Below are 26,500 nucleotides of genomic sequence, written 5' to 3'. Positions count from 1 at the left end.
AAAAAAGTTTTCACAAAAATATAAAATATTGTTCTAAGGCATATTCAAAGACATTTAGTGAACAAGGAGCGCATCTTCAGTTTTCATGATCATTTTTTCTAATATGCTCTGCCTATAGTTGTCCTGCCATGAGTTAAAGTCACACAAAAAACCAACTGCTCCTAAAAGAAACAAGCCCAAAAAGTAACTCCAAATGAGTTTTCCTGTTTTATCAGCTGTATACTAACAGCACACAAGAATTTTTAATGCACCAAAATTTGAATGCATATGGTAGCAAGCAAATACATAAGGAAGGTGACAGATTAACATATCTGTGGCAAAACATGGGAAAAAAATAGAGAAGCAAAGATGATAACATTTGCTTAGTTTTCACTTGGAAAACCACTACCAGTATCCACAATTCAGTCCATGACCTTTTGCGTCAGAAAAGAGTAATAGTCCTGGCCTGATCCACTGACATGCCACACTGTGACTAAGTGGATAGAAGTTAAAATGAGGATTATAACCTTTCCATTCTGGTTAGGTATTTTAAAATTGTGATTTCTAAGTTCTTCACAACAGAATGAAGGTGAAGTAATTGCTGTACTTATTGCAGAAAGAAAACCAACTGGGGCTGCTCTCAGAAAATTAATGAACACCAAACTCAGGTAGAAGTCTCAACACCACACTTAGGTGAGTTACCAGGGAAGTAATCTGGTACCAAAGACCTGCCCAGAAGCAATAGCTCTGGTTAGGTTCCATTAGAACTTTGGAGAAAGTTGGTCCATATCTGCAAAACCAGTTTCACCACGTTGATAAATTTCAGCAAAAGTCTATTTCATCAGAAAATTTCCAAGCAATTCAAACAGTTGCCCAATCATTTGGCAAAGATTATGTGCCCAGATAATGGCATCTGAGGGCCCTTAGGCCATTCAGAGCCACCATTATCCGTATATCTTTATACACACTGTCCTGGTTTGAAAAGACAGGTGTCTGCTAGGGAGAGGCAAGCTTCTCTAGGAATGGGGAATTCAAATCCTTCTCTCCGTATTTTATAATTTAGAAGACTAAAAAAAAACTTTTCAGTCAGAGCTATGGGGAAAGGAATAGCAGTCCTTTACTAGTAACTATAACAGGACAGACAAACAACAACAGCAATTATAATAATAGTAAAACAGAACCAAGAACTCCGAGGGGCAAGCGGTGGAAACCCCGGCGCCGATGGCTGGAAGCAGTGGATTGTCCTCGGCAGGCAGCGGGGTGCCCTGGCAGGCAGAGTGGGCAGTGCCGGAGAGCCTGCAGCAGCTGGACCCGGGCTGACCCAAAATCCAGCAGGACAGCGAAGAAACTCCGAATTCCTGGGCGCTCCAACAGATGATAGAATTCCCAGGACCAGATTCCTCCGTTAACCGTGGATTCCACGCAGCTACCCGTCGCCTGACCATCCTCCACGGAAATCCGAGAGCAGCCAGCCCCCCACCCTCAGCTCCCGGGAGCCTTTTCCCTCCCCCAAAAACGAAGTGATCAGCTTCCTTTGTCCGGGTTCAGCACCCTTTAACTATCAGTATTTAGTCTCCTAGCAACTTATGGGGGGGGGGGGAAAATTCCACAGGAAAACTTAACCCCCAACACACACAGAAGACACAGGAAAGGCAATGATAATGGTTTGGGATGACCTTTTGCATGAAGCATATGAATAATATCACCAATTTACCTTTATTCTCTTATATATCTCCCAAATTCTTTAAAAGTGGTGCAACAAAAGATGACAATACCAAAATTAGGACTGAAGTGATATTTTCTCAAGTTCACAAGTGTGATTTTCACCACATCATACTTGATTTTTTAATTTTTTTTTTAAACTGTATTGAAAATATTGAAAACTGAGTACTGTTTAATAGCACAGATCATGGAACAAAAGTTACTTAATAGAGCACAGGTCTTCCCGAACTGATTCTTTGATTTCTTTCAGAAAGGCATTAAATAGGAATTGCCAGTGCTCCTGTGCACATGGAGGAAATTAATTCAAAGGAAAAGCAGGACTGCTTGTTACTGGTCTCATTCAGTAGCAAGCAGTTGGCTTTGGTTAGGCTTTTGGTTACAAAAAAATAGTGAACTACTGTTCCACAGTGAACAATCAAAGCACCAGTTTCTACACAGGAAAAACTATCAATGCATTATGAAGAAGTTAGGAAATTATAAAAAAAGCTTCAGTGAAAAAAAAAAAATTCCAACAAACCACCAAAGCAGGAAAAAAAGAAGTATTTTTTTAAAAGGCATTTTTCTTAAAAATATTGTCTTGGGGAAAAACCCTTCAACAACCTCTAGAGATAAGATAGTTACAGGTACACTCGTAAGTTAAAATAAATACTAGAAGTGCAAACAAAAGTAAAAATTACAACAGTGAAATAGTCTGAAATGACTTCACTTTCTTAAATGTTGCAAGATTGAGACAGTTAGGAGGGTGATGCTGGAAGACACTTGAAGAAAGCTAGCTATTCTGTCCCAAATGCAATTCCTGCTGTCATATTGAAGAGCAATTTGCAAAAACATGAACCAGCACTTGTCGCTACAGTACTGCAGCACCAAAGAATAGCACCAACAGTTGCAAAACAGATGTCAGTTTACAGATGATGTCAAGAACCATCCAGGCTTTGCTAAGCTATCACAAATCATACACATTTCATGCTGCAGTCAGTGAGTGCTGAGGAGTGGCACCAGCAGGAACCAGCTGTATCACAATGGATAGGTTTTAAACCAGCCTTCTGTGGCAGGCAGTGTTTTCCCAGGTACATTCTGATTTTAGCAGCTTAACTGTGGAATAGATAGAACAGCCAAGACCCACCACTTGCAGTAGTCTGGTACTTCTGAAAGACGTCAGGCCTTTGACAAAGTTCTTTGTGCTCTCCCACTACAGATGCACTCTGAAGTTCTGAGTCTATGAAAAATATTATCTTCTAAGCAAATATCAACACAACTGTTTAATCAAGCAGACTTATCTACTGGTAAAAATTACAAGGTTCTCTTCCCTGAAAAAGAAAAAGAATTTCTCATAGCACGCATTTCTGTGAGGAAAACCAGTCAGAACTCTTACCAGTTGCCATTGGCTATTAGTATAAATTGCCCTGGTTGCATTTATCCAGGAAGGTTTTTCCAAGACCTGGATTTCAAAAAGTTAAACTCTTTTGGGCTTCCTTCTGAATTCTGTCATCTCCATTTTCTTGAACTCTTATCTCACTTCCCCAGTTTGGCAACTTCCCTCCTCTGAGCTTAGTAAAACTACTGCCTCTACAGTAACTGCCCAATGTGTTAACCCTACATGCAGAGCTCAAGAAGGCTGAAGAGCTAAAATTTTCCTGAGAACCAGGAGCACAAGATTGTGTAGTAGGGGGAAAGGGCGGTGACATCAATAAGTCTCCTCTTGGCAAGTAGGAGGTAAACAGAAAGAGGAAGAGCCATTCTAAAGGCAAGAAGTGTCAGAACAATGTTTAAAACATGCTTTCACCTTCAAGGTTTATTTTGTGACTTTTCTCTTTCAACACAGATTGCATTTAGTAACATGAAAGACAGAATGAACGTTAAAAAAAAAAAAGGGGGGGGGGTGGTGTTTGGTATGAATGATCCTAATTCCTGCCCAAGATCAGAACATCTTAAGAAAAAAATCTGTTATTCAAACCTCAAAGACTGTTTAATTAAATTTGCAGTCACTTAAGTGGGAAATAATTCCATAGAATAGTATCACTAGGTCTCTTCCTTCTATCATTCTAGGTGAAATGGTGCCTCTAGTTTCAACTCTAGAATATCACAACTGAAACTACTACTCTTTGCCAAACTTCTAAATATTTATCTTTAGAGATTAAAAGTACACCTTTACCTTCTGCCATACACAGTAAAGTACCATGGAGAATATAATAATCATAACCCCAACCAGCTCTTCTGCCTACAGACTTAGAAACAACAAAAAGATCTGCTATGCTCTCCATAATGTTTCTAAGTTATCACTCCTGCTGCCCCCGATTTCATAGGTTATTTTGCTTCTTTCCTCTCACTGTTTTCATCACCTGACCAAAGCAAAGGATAAAGTAGTCTTGAACAAGAAAATTGTGATAATAGCCTGAGTGGTAAAACATGCATTCCCTCAATTCCTGTAACAATTTTTTCTGTGAAAAAATATGGGGGAAAACAAATCTAGTAAATCTGAGACAGAGACATCAAAAATGTGAAAACATCTAGATGAAGGAACTACTCCTACACCAGCTACACTATCTGAACAGAATCTGGAAACACGTGCTTCAACAAATTAGCTCTTTGCAGAAATAACTGTCAGCATGTAAACAGGATAACAGTTAAGTCAGAATGAATCAGCAAACTCTTCCAAACAGCCAAGAGCAATAGGAGTCAGTGTCTCCTCTGGACTCTCCAGAAATACTTTCTTCAGTCTACCCTGCTTTTTCAGCTTTTGTTAAGAAATTGTATATCAAAAGGTCAAATCTAATGCAAATTTCACCATACAAATCCCCTCCTCAAAGTGCAGGGGTTTCTAGGGGATTTTGGTGTCATGGCCCTCCTTCCTCCTCATCTTCGGAAAACTGCCTAAAGTTTTGTAAAGGAAACCAAGCTGGCTCTTCACAATGACACATCAGTTACAGGAACCCAGACACTAATATTATTTACAACCTTGCCTTAAAAGACACCCTTCCCCCCAAAAAAACCAAGCAAAGAAACAAACAAAAAAATCCCCCAAAAGAGCCCCCAAAAATCCAACAAAAGAAAAAACAAACACAAAACCACAAAACTTCCCTCCCTGCTCTCCAACTTAGATCCTATACAGTTTCAGCAAGGTTATGACTAGGTACTTTGACAAATCCCTAGAGAGTCAGGGCCTAGTCACATAATATGAGACAACAAAACATAACGAAGGCCGCCTGAGACCTACAAGCAACACTTTGAGATATTCAAGAAACTGCCACAGAAATATTTGAAATCAAATTATTTCTTTAGAAGTTTGATTAAATAGTGAAGTCAAGACTATGTAAATGCATTCACAAACCTATTAAATGATGATTCAGAGTTCAATTACTGTATCAATATATAAATAAATATTTATATCAATAAATAAATATTGTAATTATACAGAGAGATATTATATAAATATTGCAGCTTCTTGTTACGCTTCAGTAGAACAAGCGTTTTTACAAAAGAACACATTCTTTTTTAAAATCCTACGTTAATGCTTCATGTTGCTGAATAATTTATGACAGCAAAGTTGATGCTTTATCTTTACAATTCAGGAAAATGCACTTGCTTGATAGTTTATTTAATGTTTCTTTAAACATCAGTGGCCTGTGAGTTCTCCACTTGTTCCCTATCTGAAATACCAGACCGCTTTTGCAAAGATACTGCACTACATGCTTTGCCAAGATCATGTTATCTTTATGAACGCAGATTGTTAGAAAAAAAGGCAGGCCAGAAAACCCAGGGCACTGAAAGTAAACAAAGGTTTTTCATAAAATATACCACTAGCAGAGATTCTGCAGAAGTCTATTAGAAGTGACAAGGAGAAGGAAACACTAAGCTAAGAAAACATATCTTCACAATGTACCATTTCAAATATTTTGTTTCCTCTTGAACATTTTTACTAGATACACATTTGAACATCTTATCTTGCATCTCCAATACTTACAGAACTCTGCTTTGAGCATGATTAAGCATGTAAAGAAACATGAAGTGTACAAAGTACACGTCACTTCTAAAGAGAAAAATATTCCAATTTAAGATAAACTTAGAATTGCCTATATTCACATTGCCTTTCCCCCAGCTCTGAAACAAGAACGACACAAACCTTTCTTCATTATTTTTGAAATTATATCCTGAAGCACTGTAAGAAAACTGCAGAAGGCAAGAGCATAAAAACTGTGCCCCACCAGACTAAAAAGATCACGCAGACTACTTGACAGACCCTAGAAATAAAAAAAATAGTGGAAAATGGTTAAAATGGGATATACAATAGCTTTTGAACAAATACCTATTTAAAAAAGAAATTAAATACCATTTTTTCCTCTCAGAAACAAGAATGCCTAACTACTGAAAAAAACCCAAAAAACCAGTTAAGAAAGAAGTAGATTCCGTGCTCCTGATTTTACAACATGAAGAATAGACGCACTGTTGCAAAATAGGTTTTAGATAATTCTATGCTACTGAACTTGATGAAGGGAGGAAGAAAACCCAAATGCAACTGATTGGTCTATGATATACAGAAGACCAGACATATTTTCTGGATTATAAAATGTGCTGTTACAGATTGTGCTATTGTCAGTTCCTTTTTGACAAGGCATTATAAAATAAAGGTTAAGTACTTATAGCACAACAGTATTTAATAACTGATAAGATGTTTATAAAAGTGTTACATTGCAAAATTCCCATAGAGCAATTACTTAACTCCTCTAACAATTTTTTCTGATGACAGAAAACTAGGAAAACAATCTGAAAACACTCAGGTCTCTCATTACGTAAGTCAAACTCCAACACAAATTTTGCCTCTGAGCCCTGAAGTCTAGGACTTCCACCCACATTTTGATGTCTTTAGCACTGTGGGAACTCACCCAAAAGCTCTGCAGATATATGAACTCAGTAATGTGAACCAAGGCACCTCAGTTCTCCCTGCAAGTCTCCCCTCCAACTCAGCAATCATACTGTTCTAATCTTGTCTAAAAGCACTATTTTCCCACCCACTTGTGGACAGGAATTTGAATCTACCTGAAGTGATCTGCTCATAATCTAAGATACCCCATCCTCTAAATTGCAGAAGCAGGACTCTTTTCTAGATCATCTCAAACTTGCAAGCCCCTTCAGTTTTCTACAGAATTTTTCAGCATATTCTGCAAAGTTATTTGCAGCTTCACCTCAGTTCTGATGAAATATGAATTTCCTACCTCTCCCCAGGTTTTGGAACTAGCTGTTGCAACTAAGTAGGGACCCCAAGAACCACTTCCCAAGGTAAAGCAGCATGTGACTAATGCAAAGTTGACAAAAGTAAGCTGTGACCGTGATGCAATGAAAAATCCAGCTAGGCCCCCCAAAAATGCAAGTAAAAGATACTGCAGACTCTTTGACACTTTTTGTTTCATCGAACGCAAATAATTAGATAAGCTGGAGCTAAGTCTAGAATACAAGTGCAACATGGTTTATTACAGGCAAGTTTCTTCACAATTTGCAAAGTATACTGAGTAAGAATTGTCTCCATCTGAACCAGTTGCTCTGAGAGGTTAAGTTTTGTACATTCATTTACAAGACAAATAGCTGAAGCCCAGTGAAATGAACTCAAAGTTTAAAACCAGCCATGGTCTCTCCTCTCTTTATGCATGCTTTGAGCTCCAAAAGATATTTCTTAATACAGCACAAATCACAATAAATACTAGTAGTTCTCGGAATTGCTAAATATATATTCCAAATAGCAAACAAAAGTCAATTAAAAACCCTAGGCAGGAATTAATAATGTCAGAGTAGACCACTTCTGACCGGCATTCCAGCATCTATAAATGGATATCCCTCTCCCCTCTATGCCCTTCAGGGTTTGCCAAATCTACCAGTAAACAGTCTTTTAAGTACTTTTTTTTTTTCTTAATTGGTACTTAGTAGGGACATTGATGCAAGATGCAAGTAGATGCAAGAAATAGTCCACCCACATCCAGGCCCAAACCACACATAACAATAAATGTCTGCCAATCCACCAAATAATATGTGAATTAAGTTTCATGTCATTAAAGTCACAGGGCACTATATCCCTTTGACTGGCACACAGAAAGAAATAAAATATTTAAAAAAAACACCCTAGCTGAAGTATGGAAGTCAGGCAAAGGCTTAATTTTTCAGATTCTTGATAGCACTCTTTAGTATCAAATTTGGTTAAAAACAAAGCCCCACACAATGTAGCTTTGCTACAAAAAAGAACACGCTTCTGTCAGTGACAAACTTAGCCTCAGTGTCACCAGAACACTTCCCCTATTCTAGACAATCTCTATGTATTTGAATAAGTCTGTAACTGCATAATAACCATAATATTTTCAGTTTCCAATGCAGTTCAGTACTAGGATGCTTTTCATAAAACACTGTTACTTCTCTTTTTGGATCTAATACAAGGGTCTAAATCATTTCCCCAGGCTCACACTGTGAACCACTGGTAGACCAGATGTAAACAAAGTTCTTTGTTTCATTTAATATTTAAGAGAAAAAAAAATTCATCACAAAGATAGATTTATCTCATCATTCTTTTCATATAAGGTAAATAGTTGAAAAATCTCCAAATTGCTTTAACACTGGGGGGGGAAAAAAAAAAAAAAAAAAAAAAAAAAAAGGCAGTTTTAAAAAGGGGGAAAAAAAGGCACTGAGAGAAAAACATAGATGTATATATTTTAATATATACAGATGTATCTATATCAATATATTTAACACCTCTCAAATTAACAAAACACAGTGATTCTGCACAGTTTATTAATTCCATTCTCAATTACTCTTTAGAGTTCAGAGAAGATATAATCAGGTAACAAATGTGACACTACTGCGAACAGCACTATCACAAGCTGTAGGTGTATTGCTCAGTACCTCATAGGTGACCAAGATATTGCTTGTGCCTACAGCAGAAACAAAATTCTTAGTGCCTGTGGTTCTGCCCAACTCTAAATGCCATTACTATATAGGATGTAATAGGAACTACATTATTTCAAGCAGTAAATAAAACAAACTCATAAAACCATGCTATTGTTATTTATTCTTCCATCTGCACTCAGGAATAACAGGTTTTCTCTTACCAGAAACTTCCCCTTTTCACCTCCCTGAAAACTGTTCACAGACAAGGATCACCATTTAACACTTGACCTAACTACAGGCTCAAGCAGCATACGTCACCATGACCACATCTCAGGATAGTGTGTAGGCTGGGATAGATTCTGCCAGGCACTTCAGACAGACAAGTAGGATCGCAAGAAGGGTCTCGCAGGTTGACCTTGGGCGGAGGCCAGGTGCCCACTAAGCCACTCTACCACTCCCCTTTTCAGCTGGACAGGTAAGAGAAAAGGTGGAAAAAACTGTTATTCTCCACTTCCCATCAGCAAGCAATGTTCAGCCACTTCCCAGGAAGTAACGGTGCAGCATACATCACAGTTGCTCTGGAAGACAAACATTGTACATAACCAATGTTCTCCCTTCCTCCTTCTTTACTTAGCTTTTATATCTGAGCTGATGTCATATGGTATAGAATATCCCTTTGCTCAGTTTGAGTCAGCTGTTCTGGTTATGTCCTCTGCCAAGATTTTGCCACCCCCAGGCTGCTGGTGGGAGGTGGAATGACTGAGAGACATTGCTGATGTTGTGCAGAGCTGCTCTGCAGCAGCCAAAACACTGGTGTGTTATCAACACCTTTGTAGGTACCAATGCAAAGCATAGCACTGTGAGGGCATCTGTGGGAAAATGAACTCCATCTCAGCCAGACGCAAAAGACAAAAACGTAAAGCAGGGGTTATGGCAGTAATTGACAAAGGATTTTAGAAACCTAGAATCTAAAATCAAAATAATGTAAGAAGTGGTTCTTGTGCTTCTTTTTACCAGACACAGGCTTTTGTGGACAGCAAGACAGTGTAATGGAAGGATATCTCCTCTGATGAAGAATCCTATCTCATCTGATATGGAAACTTCCTAAAACCAAATTATCCCCATATGTCCTGTCAAGCAATGTAAGCACAGCAGAGTCACTGATGACTTGAGGTCATTTTACGTGTTGTACACAGTCTCCACCAGAAAGAAGAAAAGGAGTGGGCAACAGATAAAACAAGCAAATCCTTGAGGGAAAAAAAGAGTGAACTGAGAGATAAAGGACAATATGATGTGTATTAGAAACACCAGATTTTCCAGAAAAATACGAGTAGCCCTTACTCTAAAACCTGGATATTGCTTGTATAGTCTTCAAGTTTAGAATGCATTGCTAGGTCAAAAGTACAGATTAGTATGCCAAGTCTGAGCCCAAACATGTCTCAAAAGCAGTTGCTTTTCCTCTTTCCCCATCCCCTCCCCCTCCCAGCTAAGCTTTTATTATAAAGAGAAATTCTCCTCTCCTCTCTCACCCACAATTGGGTACAAAACCAGGTTCAAATTTTAGCTGAAATAACCTTAGTGATTTAGCACTTACTCCACTTCCTTTAAAACAAATTAAAGATTATTTTAACTTGTTTAAAACTAATTAAAAGTTCATGATTTAAAGGCAGGCATAACCTTAATACACACAAGGTGAAATCAACACTTGTGCATAAGCCAATGAAAAAAAATAGAAGGTTGGAGCCTGCTTCATCTTGGTTGGCATAGGAAAACGGTAACAACTAAACATGACCGAAGTCTGGATGCCATTTGATTCCTAGGAAAACCCAAAGAGAGGAAGGAAATAAAGGCATCCTGCCAAAATTAAGTTCTTCCAGAGCATTATGTTTTAAACTTTGGAAACATAACTGAACACAAATGAAAACATGGGAAAAAAGTTCCAACTACTCCTGAGAAGAAAGTATCTTCTCATGGATCATTTGCTGGGAGACAGCGACATTCACCAGAGGAGGGGGATACTCCATGACAGGAGGATTAAGCAAAAGCACGAGACTCAGTTCAGGTGGAAGATGAAGACAGCGCACTGGGTCACATATTGGACAAAAATCAAGAAAACCAGCAAAAGCAGAGATATTTCTCCCACATAATCTCCTGCACCTCTATATCATTGTCTTGTACAAAAGAGTATTTAGGACTCTTCCATCCCCCTCCTATCTATGGCAAATATGGTCTCTCCTCATCAGGTCCCAGACTCATCCAACTAAACCATGATATGTCCCTCCCCACCAAGGACACTCCTTTTCCACTTTTCTTGGGTTCTGTTGAGTCGGCCCAGCATTGTCAGGCTAACAAATCAGATACTGCAGACCATATGATAAAGAATACTTCCCATACTAAGGTTAAGAAATTAACTGACTGCTCATTCCTATGGGGTCCAAATAACAGCTACACATGAGCAGAAATAAGAAATAGGAATAGCTGAAGTTAAAAATATACCACAGGTGGTTCAGTGCATTCTGTTCCCCTCCCCCACTCTCCCCCTCCCCATCTACAGGGAAGGAGAATTGATTTTTTTAAGCCTTATCAGATATTTCTTCAGTCACTCTCCATGCAGCATCTATTTATTCTCTTAGTGGGCTGGAAAAAGTTTATAGGGGAGGAGATCACATTGTTGACCTCAGGGGGCAGTGATTAGGAACTTTAAGCTGAAGATTTCAGTCATTATTCCCTCTTTAAACATGGGAAGGAAACCTCAGCGGTAGCTCATGCCTTTGAGCACTACAAGTGTGTTTAATGCCCTTAAGCATCAAAAGTGCCACCCTCCTATTTCCGACATTTTCAGGCCTTTTTTTTTAATTAAGGTAGAACAAATGAAACTTACAAATTTTACATATTTTAAACTGACATAAAAGTAGAGGAAGCAACAGAAAAAAATAAAAACCAAAGACCAGGAGGTAATTTGGAGAAGATAAAAAGGAGAAGGTTTAAGGAGTCTTTCAATGGAGCCCTTGAGCAAGACTGAGTTAACACAGATGTTAAAAAAAAAAAGTTTTAATCACTGTTTTAATCCTCCCACTGTGGAGTGAGAAAAAATACCAGTAGAAGTGACTGCTATTTCTTAATGAATTTCAGCCACCCTGGCACAAGAAACCATGTACCAGGAGGAACCAGGACACTGACTGCCTCCTGTATTTGGCAGTGGTGAAGCCACACCTTGAATCCTGTGGCCAGTATTGGCCCCTTTATGTCAAGGATATTGAAGTGCTGGAGCATGTCCAGAGAAGAGCAGTGGAGCTCACGAAGGGTCTGGAGCATAAATACTGTGAGGAGCAGCTGAAGGAGCTGAGGTTATTTAGCCTGGGGATAAGGGGTTTCAGGGGTGACCTAACCAGTCTCTATAGCTGCTCTGAGAAAGGAGGTTGTTGAAAGGCAGTGTTCAGTCCCTTCTCCCAAGTAACAAGTGACAGAACAAGGGGAAATTACTCAGGTTGTGCATAGAGAGGTTCAAGTTGGATATAAGGAAAAAAATTATTCACTGAAAGAGTGGTTAAGCATTGGAACAGGCTGCTCAGGGAGTGATGGATTCACCAACCCTGGAGGAGTTCAAAGATGTAGACTTTATGCTATGGTTTTAGTGGGCACGGTGGTGTTCAGTCAAAGGCCGGACTTGGGGTCTTTTCCAGCCTCCATCATTCTATGTCCCTATAGCATCCTTTGCATGTTCCTAATGATAGAAATAAGATTGTTTAGTCTCAACTGCTGGCAAATGTTACCTGTTGCAGAGCCAACTAGCCCTACTGAAAGAAACCAGAACAGTAAATACTTGTAAAAACACAATCCTCCAGAGAACAAAGGAGCTCTAATCCTTGTGGCTCCAGCTGGGTACCCTCTGATCTGCCACTCTCAAACAGAATGGAGAGAGAACAAAGTAGCTATGTTATTTCCTTAACACCTGGAACATATTATGAATGAAATAAATTATTTTATTTTCTGGCTTTCTCAAAAGTATATACAAAATTTAATTGAAAAAAAAAGTTCTGCACAGTCCACAAATTCACAGGTATGGATTTCACACCTGTTCTAATTTTTCTTGGGAAGGGTGTGCAAACATCTTGCTCAGATAAAGCAGTTTTGCTTCCTCCTGGAAGGAAAGTACATAGTTTTCTATAGAGCTTTTAAAACACCCAACCTAACAGGGTGGTGAAGATGCTTCAGCAAGTTGTGCCAACTGATATAACATTGGTTTATAAAATACATCCATGCAAGCCAATTTTTCTCTAGTCAACATATAAAATCACTACTATGAGTTTCAATGCTCTAACAAAGCACTGGTGGTCTTGAAGGACAGTCAGCTCCCAACAGCTTCTAAAGCAGTTTGTCATTTTCTTCTGTCTTGTCACAGCTTTCATCCTAACCTACCTTGCTTTTGTAATAGGAGTCTGAAGGCTGTGCAGCCATACAGAAGTTGAAGAGGTAAAAGCACTGACTGCAGAGAAACAAGCCTGGATGTTCAGAAGCACTAAAAGCAGGAGCAACACAACTGATTCTCACCTATCAATGCTAAGTTAATATTGGTCTTTCAACAGCATGATTTCTCAGTCATTCTGTTCATTTAAGTTTGAAAAGGGCTGTATTACACCGAACACACAACAAACCCTCCTACAATGTGCATGTGGGATGTTAGTGCATGTTTTATCTATTCAGCCTTCAAAGTTAATTAAACACTATTGCAGTACATCTCCTTTCCTCAGCTGCTTTACATAAAATTATCATAACATGTATGATGGATTTATGGGAAATTAGAGACAAGTACCTGCCTTTAAAACAGTTCTCTTTCTTTCAGTTTTTCAGACGAATTCAATTCAAAGATAACTGCTTTTCTACTTCAAGTACTTGCCTATATTGCAAAAGACTTTTTTATTAATAGTATGCAGTTCTACAATGGATGAAGTATTTGCATTGTGATCATATCACAGCAAGAAACAGTTAATCACAAATGATTTTGTGATTATTAAATTTCCCTAGACTACCAAGCGATGAGCTTGAAATATTTAATTTCCCTTTAGTACCAGTATGTAACATAAATTTCCTATCAACTACTGCCCAGATTCAACTGGACAGGAAAAGAAACTGACAAGAGGGAAGCCTACCAAGTTCTTTCTTACTACTACTTGATACTTCCTTGGATTTTGCTTGCAGTGTTTGCTTGAAGCCCAGTACCCACTGAAGACATACCACAATACAACAGCTTTCAACAAAACTTCCACAGACTGACATTCTTCACTATCATAGACAGCATGAGAAAAATTAATTAGTACTTATGGGCATATAATTTTCAAGTATGTGAACTTGGCAACTAAACTAATAAACATGGGCCACAGTTTTTTGGACAGACACATCATCAGAAAGGTATTCTGTTGCATGCATTTTGCACTACAGCCTTTGCCTAACTGAATCCCTTTCCTCCTTTTTTTGTTGAAGATTCAGAACAGGGATCTTTCTCAATTCAAAACCTGAATTCCTAACTATGTGCTTTCCTCACCATTCTCTGGTCTTTCATATCCTAGTACTCTGAGCTGCTACTGTTACTTCTACAATGAAGGAGTACCAGTAAGTATTTCTGGAACACCTACATTCCACTGTAACTACTGAATAATTTTAAAAAAAAAGCTTAATTTTTCACACTCACTAGTTATGAAACATTTCTTTCTTAGTCTGCCCCTTCTGTTTCTTTCAGATATATGAAGCATTCCTTTCTTCTTTTCCTCAAACTGCTATCTAACAAATTGTGACATCTGTAAATCCAACCCCAGTTTTGAAATATCTCTAGAGAATTTAGCAACAGCAATTAAGGGTCTTTTACTTATTTATGAAAATGCATTTACAGCCACTTTGGAGTGGCTTTGACTTAATGCACAGAAAGCTAATTAGATGTACTTAGGCATAATTTCCTTTTCTAAACTTTGTTGTGGTTAAGGAATGGTACTCCTCAGTTCGGTGCCCCCACCAGCGTTCTCCCAAACCAACACCACTTACCTGATCTTCCTTTCCTGCTCTGGCAGGACAGAGTTGAGAACTGGAGGCACAAAAGGTGACAAGCACAGGCTGAGATAAGAACAAGTTACTGGAAACAGCAATGAGATAAGAAAAGGCAGAGTAACAGCAACCGAAGTTCTACCTGGATACAAGAATGAATTTCTTTACTGTGCAGTTGACTGTGCACTGGAACAGATTGTCCAGAAAGGCTGTAGAGTCTTCCTTTCTGGAGATATCCAAGAACTGTCTGGACAGAATCAGAATCCTATGCCATGTGCTCTGCGATGGCCCTGCTTGAGAAGAGAGGTTCGACCAGATTAACCACACTGGACCCTTCCAACTTTAAACACTCTTTGAGTCTGAGTCTTTTCTCAGCTACTCTCAATGTCTAGTGCATTGTATGACTTCAGACTAATTTTCAACTGCTGATGGAACTATTCTGTAACTTGTATTTTTTTCTCTACCTAGAGTACAACAGGCAACAGTAAGTTTCCTGAGCCATTTGTTGGTTCATTTGTTTCAGAGCAGGTATACAGGATGAGACCAAAGGCTCATCTAGCTCTTCTAGTGGCAGCCAGGAATAAGTGCCCAGAAAAGAGCTTAGGAGTAGAACAAGCCCACAACAATACTTCCCCAGAGTATTGTTCCAAGATCTACAAATATTTTAAGCCAAGATGAATAAAAAACTCCAACCTTGGGGTCTTTACAAGAAACACCTGAAAACAACCACTTTCCTCTCTACAACTACCTAGTTCCTTTCTACAACTACCTGAAAAGAGGTCATAGTGAGGTGGGGTTTGGTATCTTCTTCCAGGTAACAAGTGACAGCACAAGAGGAAATGGCCTTAAGCTGTACATGAGGAGATTTAGATTGGATATTGGGAAAAATGTCCTCACGGAAAGAGCAGTCAGGCATTGGAACAAGTTGCCCATGGAGGCAGTGGAATCATCATCCCTGAAAGTGTTCAAAAGGCATGTGGATGTGGCACTTCAGGGATATCATTTAGTGGTGAGCACAGGGTTAATGGCTGGACTCAATCTCAGAGATCTTTTCTAGTCATAGCAATTCTATGACTCTGAAAAATGATAAAAGTGCTTGTCCCTTCAGACATGAAAATCATCAGACCAGAAGATATTAAGGTCCTAGAATTAAGTTAAAAATTCTGACTTATTTCTCCACAAATTATTAACCTTAAGAACACTCAAACCTCATTTCCTCATTTCATCTGTTTCCTCCAATATTTCCTTTCTCCATCTTTTTTTTGTCACTTTCTACATTTTTTTTCTTTCTCCCATCCCACTGACTAGCACTCTTCTTCTGTGACCCAAAAAGGGAAGGGAATCAGTGTAACTCACTAACTTAAAAGACAGAGATTCATGATCAGCCAGTCATGAAGTCAACTTCCATGGAATTTAATCAAACTCAAAGCAGGACACCTGATAGGCATTTTCAGAGAAGAAAAAATACATACACAAGCAGTCATTGCATGACCTAAGTCATTATAAAATAACAACTCCATACTAATATAACCACGTAAAAAAGAAGGGGAAACAAAGCATGCAAGCCATTTCATTCCCTGGAAAGACACAGAATATAGCAGCAAAATCAGGCAGGACTGCAGATCCATTTGGCAAGGACAATGACTCACACTGGAACACAACACGGGGTGAGGCAGAACTACCAGAGTTAATTACCCAGAGATCTTTAAAGGACTTGAGGAAGGCAATTGACCGTCTCCAATGAAGCCTCCTGACCCTTACGTAGGAAAAGACAGGCATACACTAAAGGAAAAAATCCTGGCAGTGCTTTAATTAGGCATAACTTATTATACAGGCTGACCAGCAGAGAGAGCTGCACAAACTGGAAAGTCTGCACCTCGAATGGGGCACTAGTCAACACAGACCTTCTGGAACAGCAGTAGGGGCAGCCTTAATTAACAACATAAGATATAAGGTATGCAGATGTGGTACACACACAAACTGACACGAGAACTGAACCCACACAAACACATTAGTTCGATTCTCATACAAAAGTGGTAAGCCTCCTGGCAACACATGAGAAGAATGCATTTATGAAGAGTTCTGAAAAAGTTCTTATATGGAAGTGGCACTTTTAAAAACAGCAACACAATTTACACTACTGAAATACATGAGCTGCTAGCAAATCTGTGGAAGCAGGGGAGGCAAGTGTTAACATTACTTCAAATTCAAACAAAACCTTTTGAATGCGAGGGATCAACATGTAATTTATGAAGTCCAAACAAATCTCATTTCAATTCTCAACTTTCCAATTAACTCTTCTACATGCTATCTTTCAGTATATGAATAGATACATTTAACCATTTAAACCCCATTAAAAAACAGAGAAACTGTGAAAGATACCTATTCTATAAACATGTCAAAGAGATAAAAGTACAGTGAACCAAGGGCATTTACTTGAAAATTTACCTGTAAGAGGGATATGTTCAGAACTTAATGAGTGGCTCAACTAACTCTGAATGCCTACAAATCCAGCCACACTGCTATTCTAACATCATCAAAACCTAACGTTACTGTAATTAACTATTAACTAACTCTAGTACCAAATTTATGAAGGTTAGTGTGGTCTAGTTTTTTTGATTGCACTGGTTTCACATTAGCTTAATCTGTGAAATCCTGTAAAGCTAAAGTCTTATTCTCCCTTTCACCTGGTATTCCTAATTGCTCCCTACTTGCTCAGCACTTGTCTTTGTACTGGAAAAACATGCAGTAAACCAGTTTCAGTTAGTACTATTTAAAAGTTTTCATTGGCTCAAGTTTTCTACACTTTTTTCACTCCAAAACCACAGGACTGCTAGCACAGATGCAGACATGTATGGGAACATGTTCCACTCTAACTGCCATACACCAGCTTTAAAATGTGTCCTACTTGAAAATGCACCACTGAAAATCAAAGTTTCTCTAAATCTGCAGAAAAACCAGTAGAGTTAAGAAAAAGCTGCTTTGTGGCTGGAAACTTTTATTTTCTTAGAAAGATACTCAAGGAAAATCTGAAAATAAAATGTTTCATACAGAAAAAAGGCCATGAGCATACTTTCTGCATAGCGAGGCATCTAATTTAACCACAAGTATCCATACAGGTTCAGCAGACATTTGCAGAGATTTAGACTTAAAATCCCATATTGCAATCCACTTTGAGAAACAAGAAAAACCCGCACTTCAGAAAGGTTGTTAGATACACTAACTAGAGTCTCAAAGTAATAATCAAAAAGGAATCAAACCCAAGCAATATAATTTACCCAAACATTATGATTATTCATACATAGGTGTAACTTAAGCAAATATTTTCTTTGATGTGAAACAATATACCATTTTTATATAGCAACAAAACTGAAAGTCACAATTATTACATGTGAAAGTGAAAAAAAGTACAGCATAATAATAAAAATAATAATAGCAATAATAATAAATCATAGATTAATATAGTTGGAAGGGACTTACAGTGGCCATTTGGTCTATTAGCCCTGTTCAAAATAGGGTCAAATTATACCAGGCTCAAAGCCTGTCTAGCAAAAATTTTACTGTGTTCAGAGGTGGATAGTTCACAACTTCTCTGAACAGCTAGTTCCAGCGTTTGACTGTGCTCCCACTGAAAAAAGATTCCTTAATACCTAACAAAAATTTCCCACGCTCCTTACGTTTGTTTTCTCTCATCCAAACACCCTGTACCTTCAAAAAAAAGTCCAGCTGCATATTTTTATAGTCTCTCATCAGGTAGCTGAAGACAACAAACAGATGTCTCCTTAGACCTCTCCAAATAAAAAAACACAATTCCCTCAGCCCATAGTACATCAGGTACTCCAGCCATATTCATCTTTGGTAGTACTTCACTGAACTTTTTCCAGCATGCCAGTGTTGGAATGGTCTAGTATTAAGAAGCTTTGAACTGGATTGCATAATCAGACAAAATTAGATAGAAGCCTTTCAAATAGAACTTTCTTTTAAAAGAAATGCATTTTAGTGATATCAATGTTAAGTTAGATACTCAAGAGAAATGCAGGCTACACTTAGGAAATAATTGAGCATGCCCTGAAAAACAGTCATCACAGTAACTCCTGGTATTGTGAGAGCTGAATTGAGTACTAATTTTCAATATAACTGAGCAGTAAACACATCTTGTAAGAGCTACCTATATGTATGGATTGGATTATGTGTTCTTTATACATACAAACGTATAATAAATATGATGCACATTCAATTTTACTTATCTATTTCAAATATATAAAGGACTTAGTCATTGTGGGTGGAAACCTTATGTACAACCTGGCTGGGGCGGGGCGGGGGGGGGGGGGGGAACAAAAAAAAAACAAAAAAAAAAAACCACCAACGAACGGTTCTACAGTATCTGCATTTATTTACAATTATTCTAGCTTAAAGACTATCTAGACAACAAATTATGAACATAAAAATGCTTAGCAACTGCAAAAATTCAGGACTACATCAAAGAACAAGGATATAATTCATAAACATTTGCTGTCTTCATTGAAGTTGTACATATTTGGCACAATCACTAAACTTGCTGAAACAGTTTCTAACTTGCAAAAGTCTGATAAACAATTGCAAGACCTGAATATGAAAGAAGGAACAGTAACCCAAAATTCCACTTTTATATAGAAATTTTGCTCTGCAACAAAACTAAACACAAAGTAGCTGGTTCAGTTTCAAACTTTCTTTGAGGTAACATGATTTTTTCCCAGGCGGTGCCGACCAAATTTTAAATGAGAGAACCCCTTTCCTCAAACTTCATGTTTCATAATACTCTACAATAAATTTTGCTAGACTACATAAGAGAAAGTAATATTTTACTCTCCAGGTAACATCAATGACCAACAAACTCAACCTGCAAGTGGGAGGGAACAACCTAACACACAGATGCAGACTGATTCCTGGAAATAGTTTCTTTCTGGATTCCACATAAAGATAAAAAAGGATTTGAAACCACTTTTTTTTTTTTTTTTTTTTTTTTTTTTTTTTTTTTTTTTTTTTTTTTTTTTTTACCAGGATATATTGTGGAACTATTATACCAACCAGCAGGGGAAAAAAAAAAAAAAAAAAAAAAAAAAAAAAAAAAAAAAAAAAAAGTGATCCAGATGCAGAGCCTATTCAGAAGCACTTCAAAACATTGAAGCTGTAAGCACATTTGCAGTTATGATTATTCTTTCATTCTTAGTATTTTAGGGACCTTATTTTATAGTGAATACAATCAAATAACAGACTTGCTTTGATGAAAGCCGCCTATATGTTGTATCGCCAAAAGAGTATTTCTTTTAATTACTTAAGTACTGCAACAATACTTAGTAACTAGGTACAATGATGTTGCCACCCCTTCTCACTCTGGAAAAAGTACTAGAAATAAAGCAATGACAAATAAAAACTTACTGGCATTCTTCATATATGGTACTCAACTCCAATTAATTCAATCATCCTTTAACTCAGTCAAAAGAGGATCACTGCAGCACTGAAAACCCCATTTTATTAAGCCCTTCAAGAATATGTCTGCTAGGCCTTTGACATGGAAGAAAGTGTCAGTGCTCCAAACTTTTAACCCCTCTCTCCTCAGTGTTTTCTGCTCAAGGACCTCAGTCCTCTTGTTTGTAGGTGTTGGTAAGAGTGACAGCAAGCTTTCATATACCTTCTCATCTCAGCCTCGCCAAACCCCTTTCCTATTAATGTTGTCTATCTCACCATATTACAATTCTACTCTATAACCAAACACAGAAACACTTGTATGGTTGTCGTCCTTTTCACTCTGCTTTTATGTGTTTGTGACTAACTGACGGAAACTTTTGCCGAGTCACTAATACAGGAGAGATCAGTTAGGTAGTCAAAAGCTTCACGCATCAGAGGCCACATCCTGGTGAATGGACATGTTATTGAAACAAGGGTGGTTTTCACTGTGACCAAACCAGATGATGTAATATCATTACATCTTATTCCTTTTACAAATCCAAAGCAGTCCCATATGCAGTCCAACTGCCTTCCTAGAGCTATAGCTGCTCTCTAACCAGTCCTTTCTGCCTTTGCTCAACTACTGAGGGCTCCTTACTGGCCCTTTATTTCATGACCTTTGCAGTAGCTTGACTTGGGCAAGTGGTTAAGTATTTTTCCCCTTACCATACAAATGCAAATATATTGCTTGTACTGGTCCTACAAAACCTCTAAATACTTCTCAAGCTGAGCCTTTAGTCCAGCAGTACTATAATTATGCTGGCAGCTAAATTACCGCCTTTTTTTGTGGGTTTGTTTTTTTTTGTTTTGTTTTGGGTTTTTTTGTTGTTGTTGTTGTTGGTTTTTTTGTTGGTTTTTTTTTTTTTTGGGGGGGGGGGGTTTTTTTGGTTTTTTTTTGTTTTGTTCCTACCTTCTCTCTTATGCATCATAACCCTCGCCCTGCCCTGAAAAAGACTAAAGGACAGAAAAAGGAGGAGAAAAAGAAACCTGCTTTTCTTCTTTCCACTTTACTCTATATCCCTGCTCTATTTTGTATTTTGTAAAACTTCTCCACTTTAAGTTCCTTTTCCTTTGTTTATTCAGGGCATTCCCCATTTCCTATTTCCTCCTTCCTTTCCTAGCAGCTGCAGTCCTCAAAGGAACTTGTTCTGCTCCTCTGAGAGGTTTGGGTTTGTTTTTTTTTTTCCTTTTGGTGGAAGACAAAAGAGCCAGCTCTCCCTGGTATTTCATTTCTTTATCACTCAAGAGCATGCAAGTTGCTTTTAGAGTTGATAATCTTCAGTGTCTTCTTGTGTAACGGCTCTCAAGTCAGTAATTTTAAATAACCCATTGCAAAGAGAAATTATTGATCAGGCTATTTATGTGGCAACTGAACTTTAAAAGACAGGATTATCTGCAAACAGGCAACACTCAAAGAGTGTCTTCTAATGGGGAAACAAGTTAAAAAATTATATAAACCCTAGAATATATAAGGAAATATACCTAGAAAAAGGTTATAGAAAAGTAATTTTCATGTAATCAGTAACAGTAGTGTTGCCACAAAGAAAGCTGCCATTTTTGTCTTACTTCTGCACTGCAAATTACTTCATTTCTGTCTGCAATAAAATTTAGATTACTGATTTCATTAGTTCCTCAGTACTATCAGTGAGCTAAAAATTACATAAGAGGGTTTTTTTAATCTTCTGGGTTTTTGTGTGAAAGAAACACACCATTGCAAATGTCAAATGATGTATTGCTGTTATCAAGTCTACACATCATGCATCTGTTCTAAATAAATGGTCTAGTTATCATAGTAGTCTTGACAGTAAACATGATGTTCTTAAGTCAACTAGGCTTTTCATGTTACAAGGACAAAAATGAAAAGACAAATTAACAAACTGACACTCCCACAGTCTGTATAATCCACAGCTGACCTGCCATTTCTTTCATTACTTGTACACACAATTTAATGCTTTAAGTATGGTTGTAATCATATAATGAGATTTGCTAAAGCCAGATTTTGTGTGAACTAGTCCAGCCGTAGCATTTTGATGATCTACTTGCTGAACACCAAGAGTACTTTTGGAATGTTTTGAAACTAGCAGAAACAGTAGCACTGGTCATAACACATTTGAAATGTTCTATCACATTCTGAAAGTTTATGACATTGTAATCATTACCTAGAACTGATTCCAATATTCCATGAAAGAGAGGCATGTCATAATTTAAAATACAGAATAACTAATATTATGTATGATGCCCTATTAAAGATGCCATCTCATAAAAGCAATAGAATTGTATAACATTTTACAGTAAATGATGCATTTACAGCAGTATACTTATGGATAATTGTTTCAGTAACAAACAGTTATATTATATAGCAATTCAGTGAATAAGTACTGTGATCCAATATTTTAATTATGACTTCAAAAGAGCTTCATCCATTACACAGATAAAACAGAACTTTAAAATAAAAGTATGCAGGAACAAGCAGGAAATGAGAGATTACAAATTGTCATTGCAAAACCAATCCTGTACGTGATCTTGTCAGTAGATGAAGATGTCATAAATGAAAGGTTTATTAAGATGCTATTTTATTCCATCACGTGGCCTAAAAATAAAAGGACTCCAATCTGAAATATGTATTTCTGCTTATTCCCCTGTCAAGAAACCATAAAGATATTGGTGAAAAAGAAGTAAGGATTGTGTGCACACATATATAAGATACAGCATTTTCTGAGGAAATAAACACTACAGTTTACAGAAAATTTCAGTTTAAATTATAAAATCTTTAATGTTCACATACAGCCAGAGTCTGACACTCAACTATGGTGAATCAAAACTGAGCAAAACACTCGCAGATAGCATGAATGCCTGTTTCAATCACCTACCAGAATCAACTTTTTCCTAGATCAATTTTCTATAGTGAGGTTATAAGAGAACATTTTCAAAGTCCTATCACAAAGGACCTCTCCACTCTCAACACAGCCTCAATGAAATTTGACATTACACAGTACTTTCCAACAGTTACTACTGCTGGAATAATTAAATGTGTACAGTAACAGTTAAAGTTAAAAAGACATACAAGGACTTGCACCTATCTGTATTTTCATACAGAACCACTCATCTACCCACACCTTCACAGAACATTCAGTTCAGTTTTGTGACACTTCACACTCAAAGCAAGGGCACTTGTAACTTTAAGAATCACTAAATACTCCGAGTTGGAAAGGATTCACAGGGATCACTGAGTCCAAGTTTTAAGTGAGTGGTCTGTGTGGGGATTGAACCCACAAGCTCAGCATTATTAGTGTCATGCTCTAACCAACTGAATTAATTTCAGGGTTTCTTGCACCTTCTTCATTACCTATCATCTGTATTTTCTTTCCCTCATTTGTAAATACATTTTGACTTCCTATCATAACCTGTGTATTCAGTCTAAACATGAGTTCTCATCTACTACCAAGCAACCTGCCAGTTTCTGTTTTCCTTCCAGACAAAATATCGATACTTCTCCTTCCTCACACTTCAAAAGAAATTCTAATCAAAATACCACACCCTTACCCACTGAGGCTAACAGAACTGAGTCTTCTCACAATCTGTTTTTCACAAGCATTTTGGTTTTTTCCACTAACAAATCAAAACTAATTTCTTCTTCAAAACCAGCAACCTTTCTCCTCCAACTAAAAAACAACTTCCCAACCCCACAGACAATCTTAATACAGCTTAGCCCAGCTTGCAAGTCTAATAATATTTAAGTGCTGTAAAGTGCTTTTTGGTTATCTTATTTTCTTCCCGGTTTCTCTCCAAAGGCACTCAAAACTTGACTGGGGAATTTGCTATAGAAAATATGACGACAACAAATGCAGAAAGATAAAAGGTTGTTTCAGCAATGTAAACTGAAAGACAAAATACTTGGCTAGATTTGGGCCATGAAGCTTGATTCCAAGTAGGTCAGATATTGACTACTGTCAAGATCAGAAAACAATTTTAAAACCCACTTGATAAGGGGCAGAACAGAAAATGCCTGCTTTATTAATGGCACCAGAGGAAGAAATGTAAGAAAACAACAAAGCCTCAACAGGAGAGATGTGGTTGAACATGAGAGAAAAGTTCTGAAAAAGAAGAGTAAAGAGATAGTAAGAAGGTAATGAACAGAGAAGCATATCTGGAGGGTTGACGAGACAAAGCTGTTTACATTCTCGCTCTCTCCTTACTTTAAGCCCGTATTATTTCCAGAATCCTATTGAGTTCCTGGTTCTGCCTGTAAATTCACCTCATGCTCCACTACTCTGAGAAAGGAATGCAGAAGTATTTTTGTTGTTGTGATAAATGAGGAAAATTCCTTTTCTTACAACACGAGAAATAAAACCATTTAGAGACAGTAAGATTATATTATGCTTGTAACCTTATATACGTAATACTGTATTGCATCCCAGTGTCTTTGACTAAGACCACTTTATTCATAAGTTCAAAATAGTTATCTTGTGTGTAGTGCAGTATTATTCATATTAGAAAATTCAAATTAAAAATTTAAACATTTTTTTTTCCTACCATTTGCTGTGTAAGCATACCAAATCTTTCTCCTCCAAGTGTCATTGGTGACAACGATTTACCTTCTTACTTCCCTGACAGCAAGAGGATGTGCAGCAGTTTTGTTTGCTTAGTTTCTTCCTCTAAAGGCTCAGTGAATAATTGGAAACTATGTCTGGACGAGAAAGATACTGTACCAAACAACAGGTAACTATTCTAGAATCACAGTAATGTATTATAAAGAACTGTTAGATGAGAAATAATATTTTCTTCTTAACCAGAAATAAGCAAAATATTGTTTCAACCAGTAACACCATAGTGATAATTCATGCATGTTTACTGCTTCTGAACATATACCTCTGCTTAATAGGGGAAGTAATTAAGATATTATTTTGCTTAACAATGGGATTTCTTAAAATTTCTTCTTTCCCCTTAATAATCAAGAAAGCAATCTAATAATTTAGGACATTATAATAAGAAAAGAGTCAGGAACATGAACTTTAAAAAGAAATATATACCAAAAAGAAGCGGAAACAGAAGTTCTAACATTACATATATAGCTCCTCCATAGCTATACATATATATATAGCTATAGCCATACATATATTAGCTCCTCAAGCACAAGAGCAAACCTTAGTAAGAAATGGAAGAATTTTAGACACAAATAATATTACTAGTACAAGCTCTAAATTAAACAAATTTAGAGGTTATTAAACGATGCAAAAAAATGGCATACTGATCCATGATGTATTTATGTTCCTTAAGGGAAGAAACCTGCATTCCACAATTAACTGTGTTTGTATGCAATAAGATTACAGAGAAACTGTTAAGAAAGGCAAATATTTAAACTTCTGAGCTTACACTCAGGAATCTAGTCTGATGAAAGAACCAAATTGCACTGGCACACCCTTGTAACCAGCTCTAGAAGACATTCATTCCAGTAAAACAGAACACATTGGTCTCAATGGGTTGGAGTTTAATGACCTGACAAAAACGAAAGACCGTAACAAAAGTTCTAGGTGGTTTAACAGTCCAAGAATCTTAGAGACTCAAAGAGAAAATTAAAAGAAAACAAACAAACCAACCAAAACAAAACACAACAACAACAAAAACAAACAAACAAAAAACCTAATGAGCAAAAAAAAAAATCCCCAAAACAAAGCAAGCCACCCAAACCCCACTAAACTCACAAATATGAATACATGTGTTATATGCACCTAATCTATAATGAAGTACTCAGCAATCTAATGGCCATGAAAATTTATTTATTCAAACTAAAAATATCTTCTTTGAGTTATGATGGAAATTAAAGAAAAGATTTTATATGTTATTAATATGTTATTCATAATTAATAACATTTAACACTCATGTTGCACATTTACTTTTTAAGCTGTTGTTTCACATGTTTAATCACTCAAGGAGCCAAACAGTTCCCTGCACTAATGTTTTTAATTAAACAAGACACATTATGGTGATTTTTATGTAAGATGAGCTGGAATTTAATGAGTTCAAGCTAGACATTGAATTTTATTTAATTACATTATGTCAAAAATCACATTGGCTGTAGTTTCCAACAATAGTAATTTTTAACTAACTATATGCAGTTGGCATATGGCATTTCTAAAACTGAAATGTAACAAAAACATAGGAAGCAGGAAAATGCCTACAGCTGACATTACTAAATACAATACTTATAAAAAAATACTATATAACCAAATAAATGTACAAAAATATTATATTTTTCAAACTATGCAGGATAATAAAGAATGAATGCTCAGTCAATTACACGAGCTAAACAGCATGTTTCTGGTCACAGTATCCTTACACAAACTGGGGGAAGGATATATTCACAGTCTGTTGTTGGGAAGTCTCTGGCCACCTACCGTCCTGGCTTTTAGTT

At 37.2% G+C, this 26,500-nt stretch overlaps 1 protein-coding gene across 1 annotated transcript in view; it reads right to left on the bottom strand.

Annotated features, from left to right (window-relative positions):
• Positions 1-25,490, bottom strand: part of JAK2 (Janus kinase 2) — an 80,198-nt gene extending 54,708 nt beyond the window's left edge. The window contains exon 1 of the mRNA XM_040089856.2: positions 25,462-25,490. The gene's annotated coding sequence lies outside the window, so the exon portion shown is untranslated. The remainder of the gene's footprint in view (positions 1-25,461) is intronic.
• Between the last annotated feature and the right edge of the window lie 1,010 nt (positions 25,491-26,500).

The sequence above is a fragment of the Hirundo rustica genome, chromosome Z (genome assembly GCF_015227805.2).
Source record: "Hirundo rustica isolate bHirRus1 chromosome Z, bHirRus1.pri.v3, whole genome shotgun sequence".
Lineage (NCBI taxonomy): Eukaryota > Metazoa > Chordata > Aves > Passeriformes > Hirundinidae > Hirundo > Hirundo rustica.
This window is presented reverse-complemented; position numbering and strand designations above follow the sequence as displayed.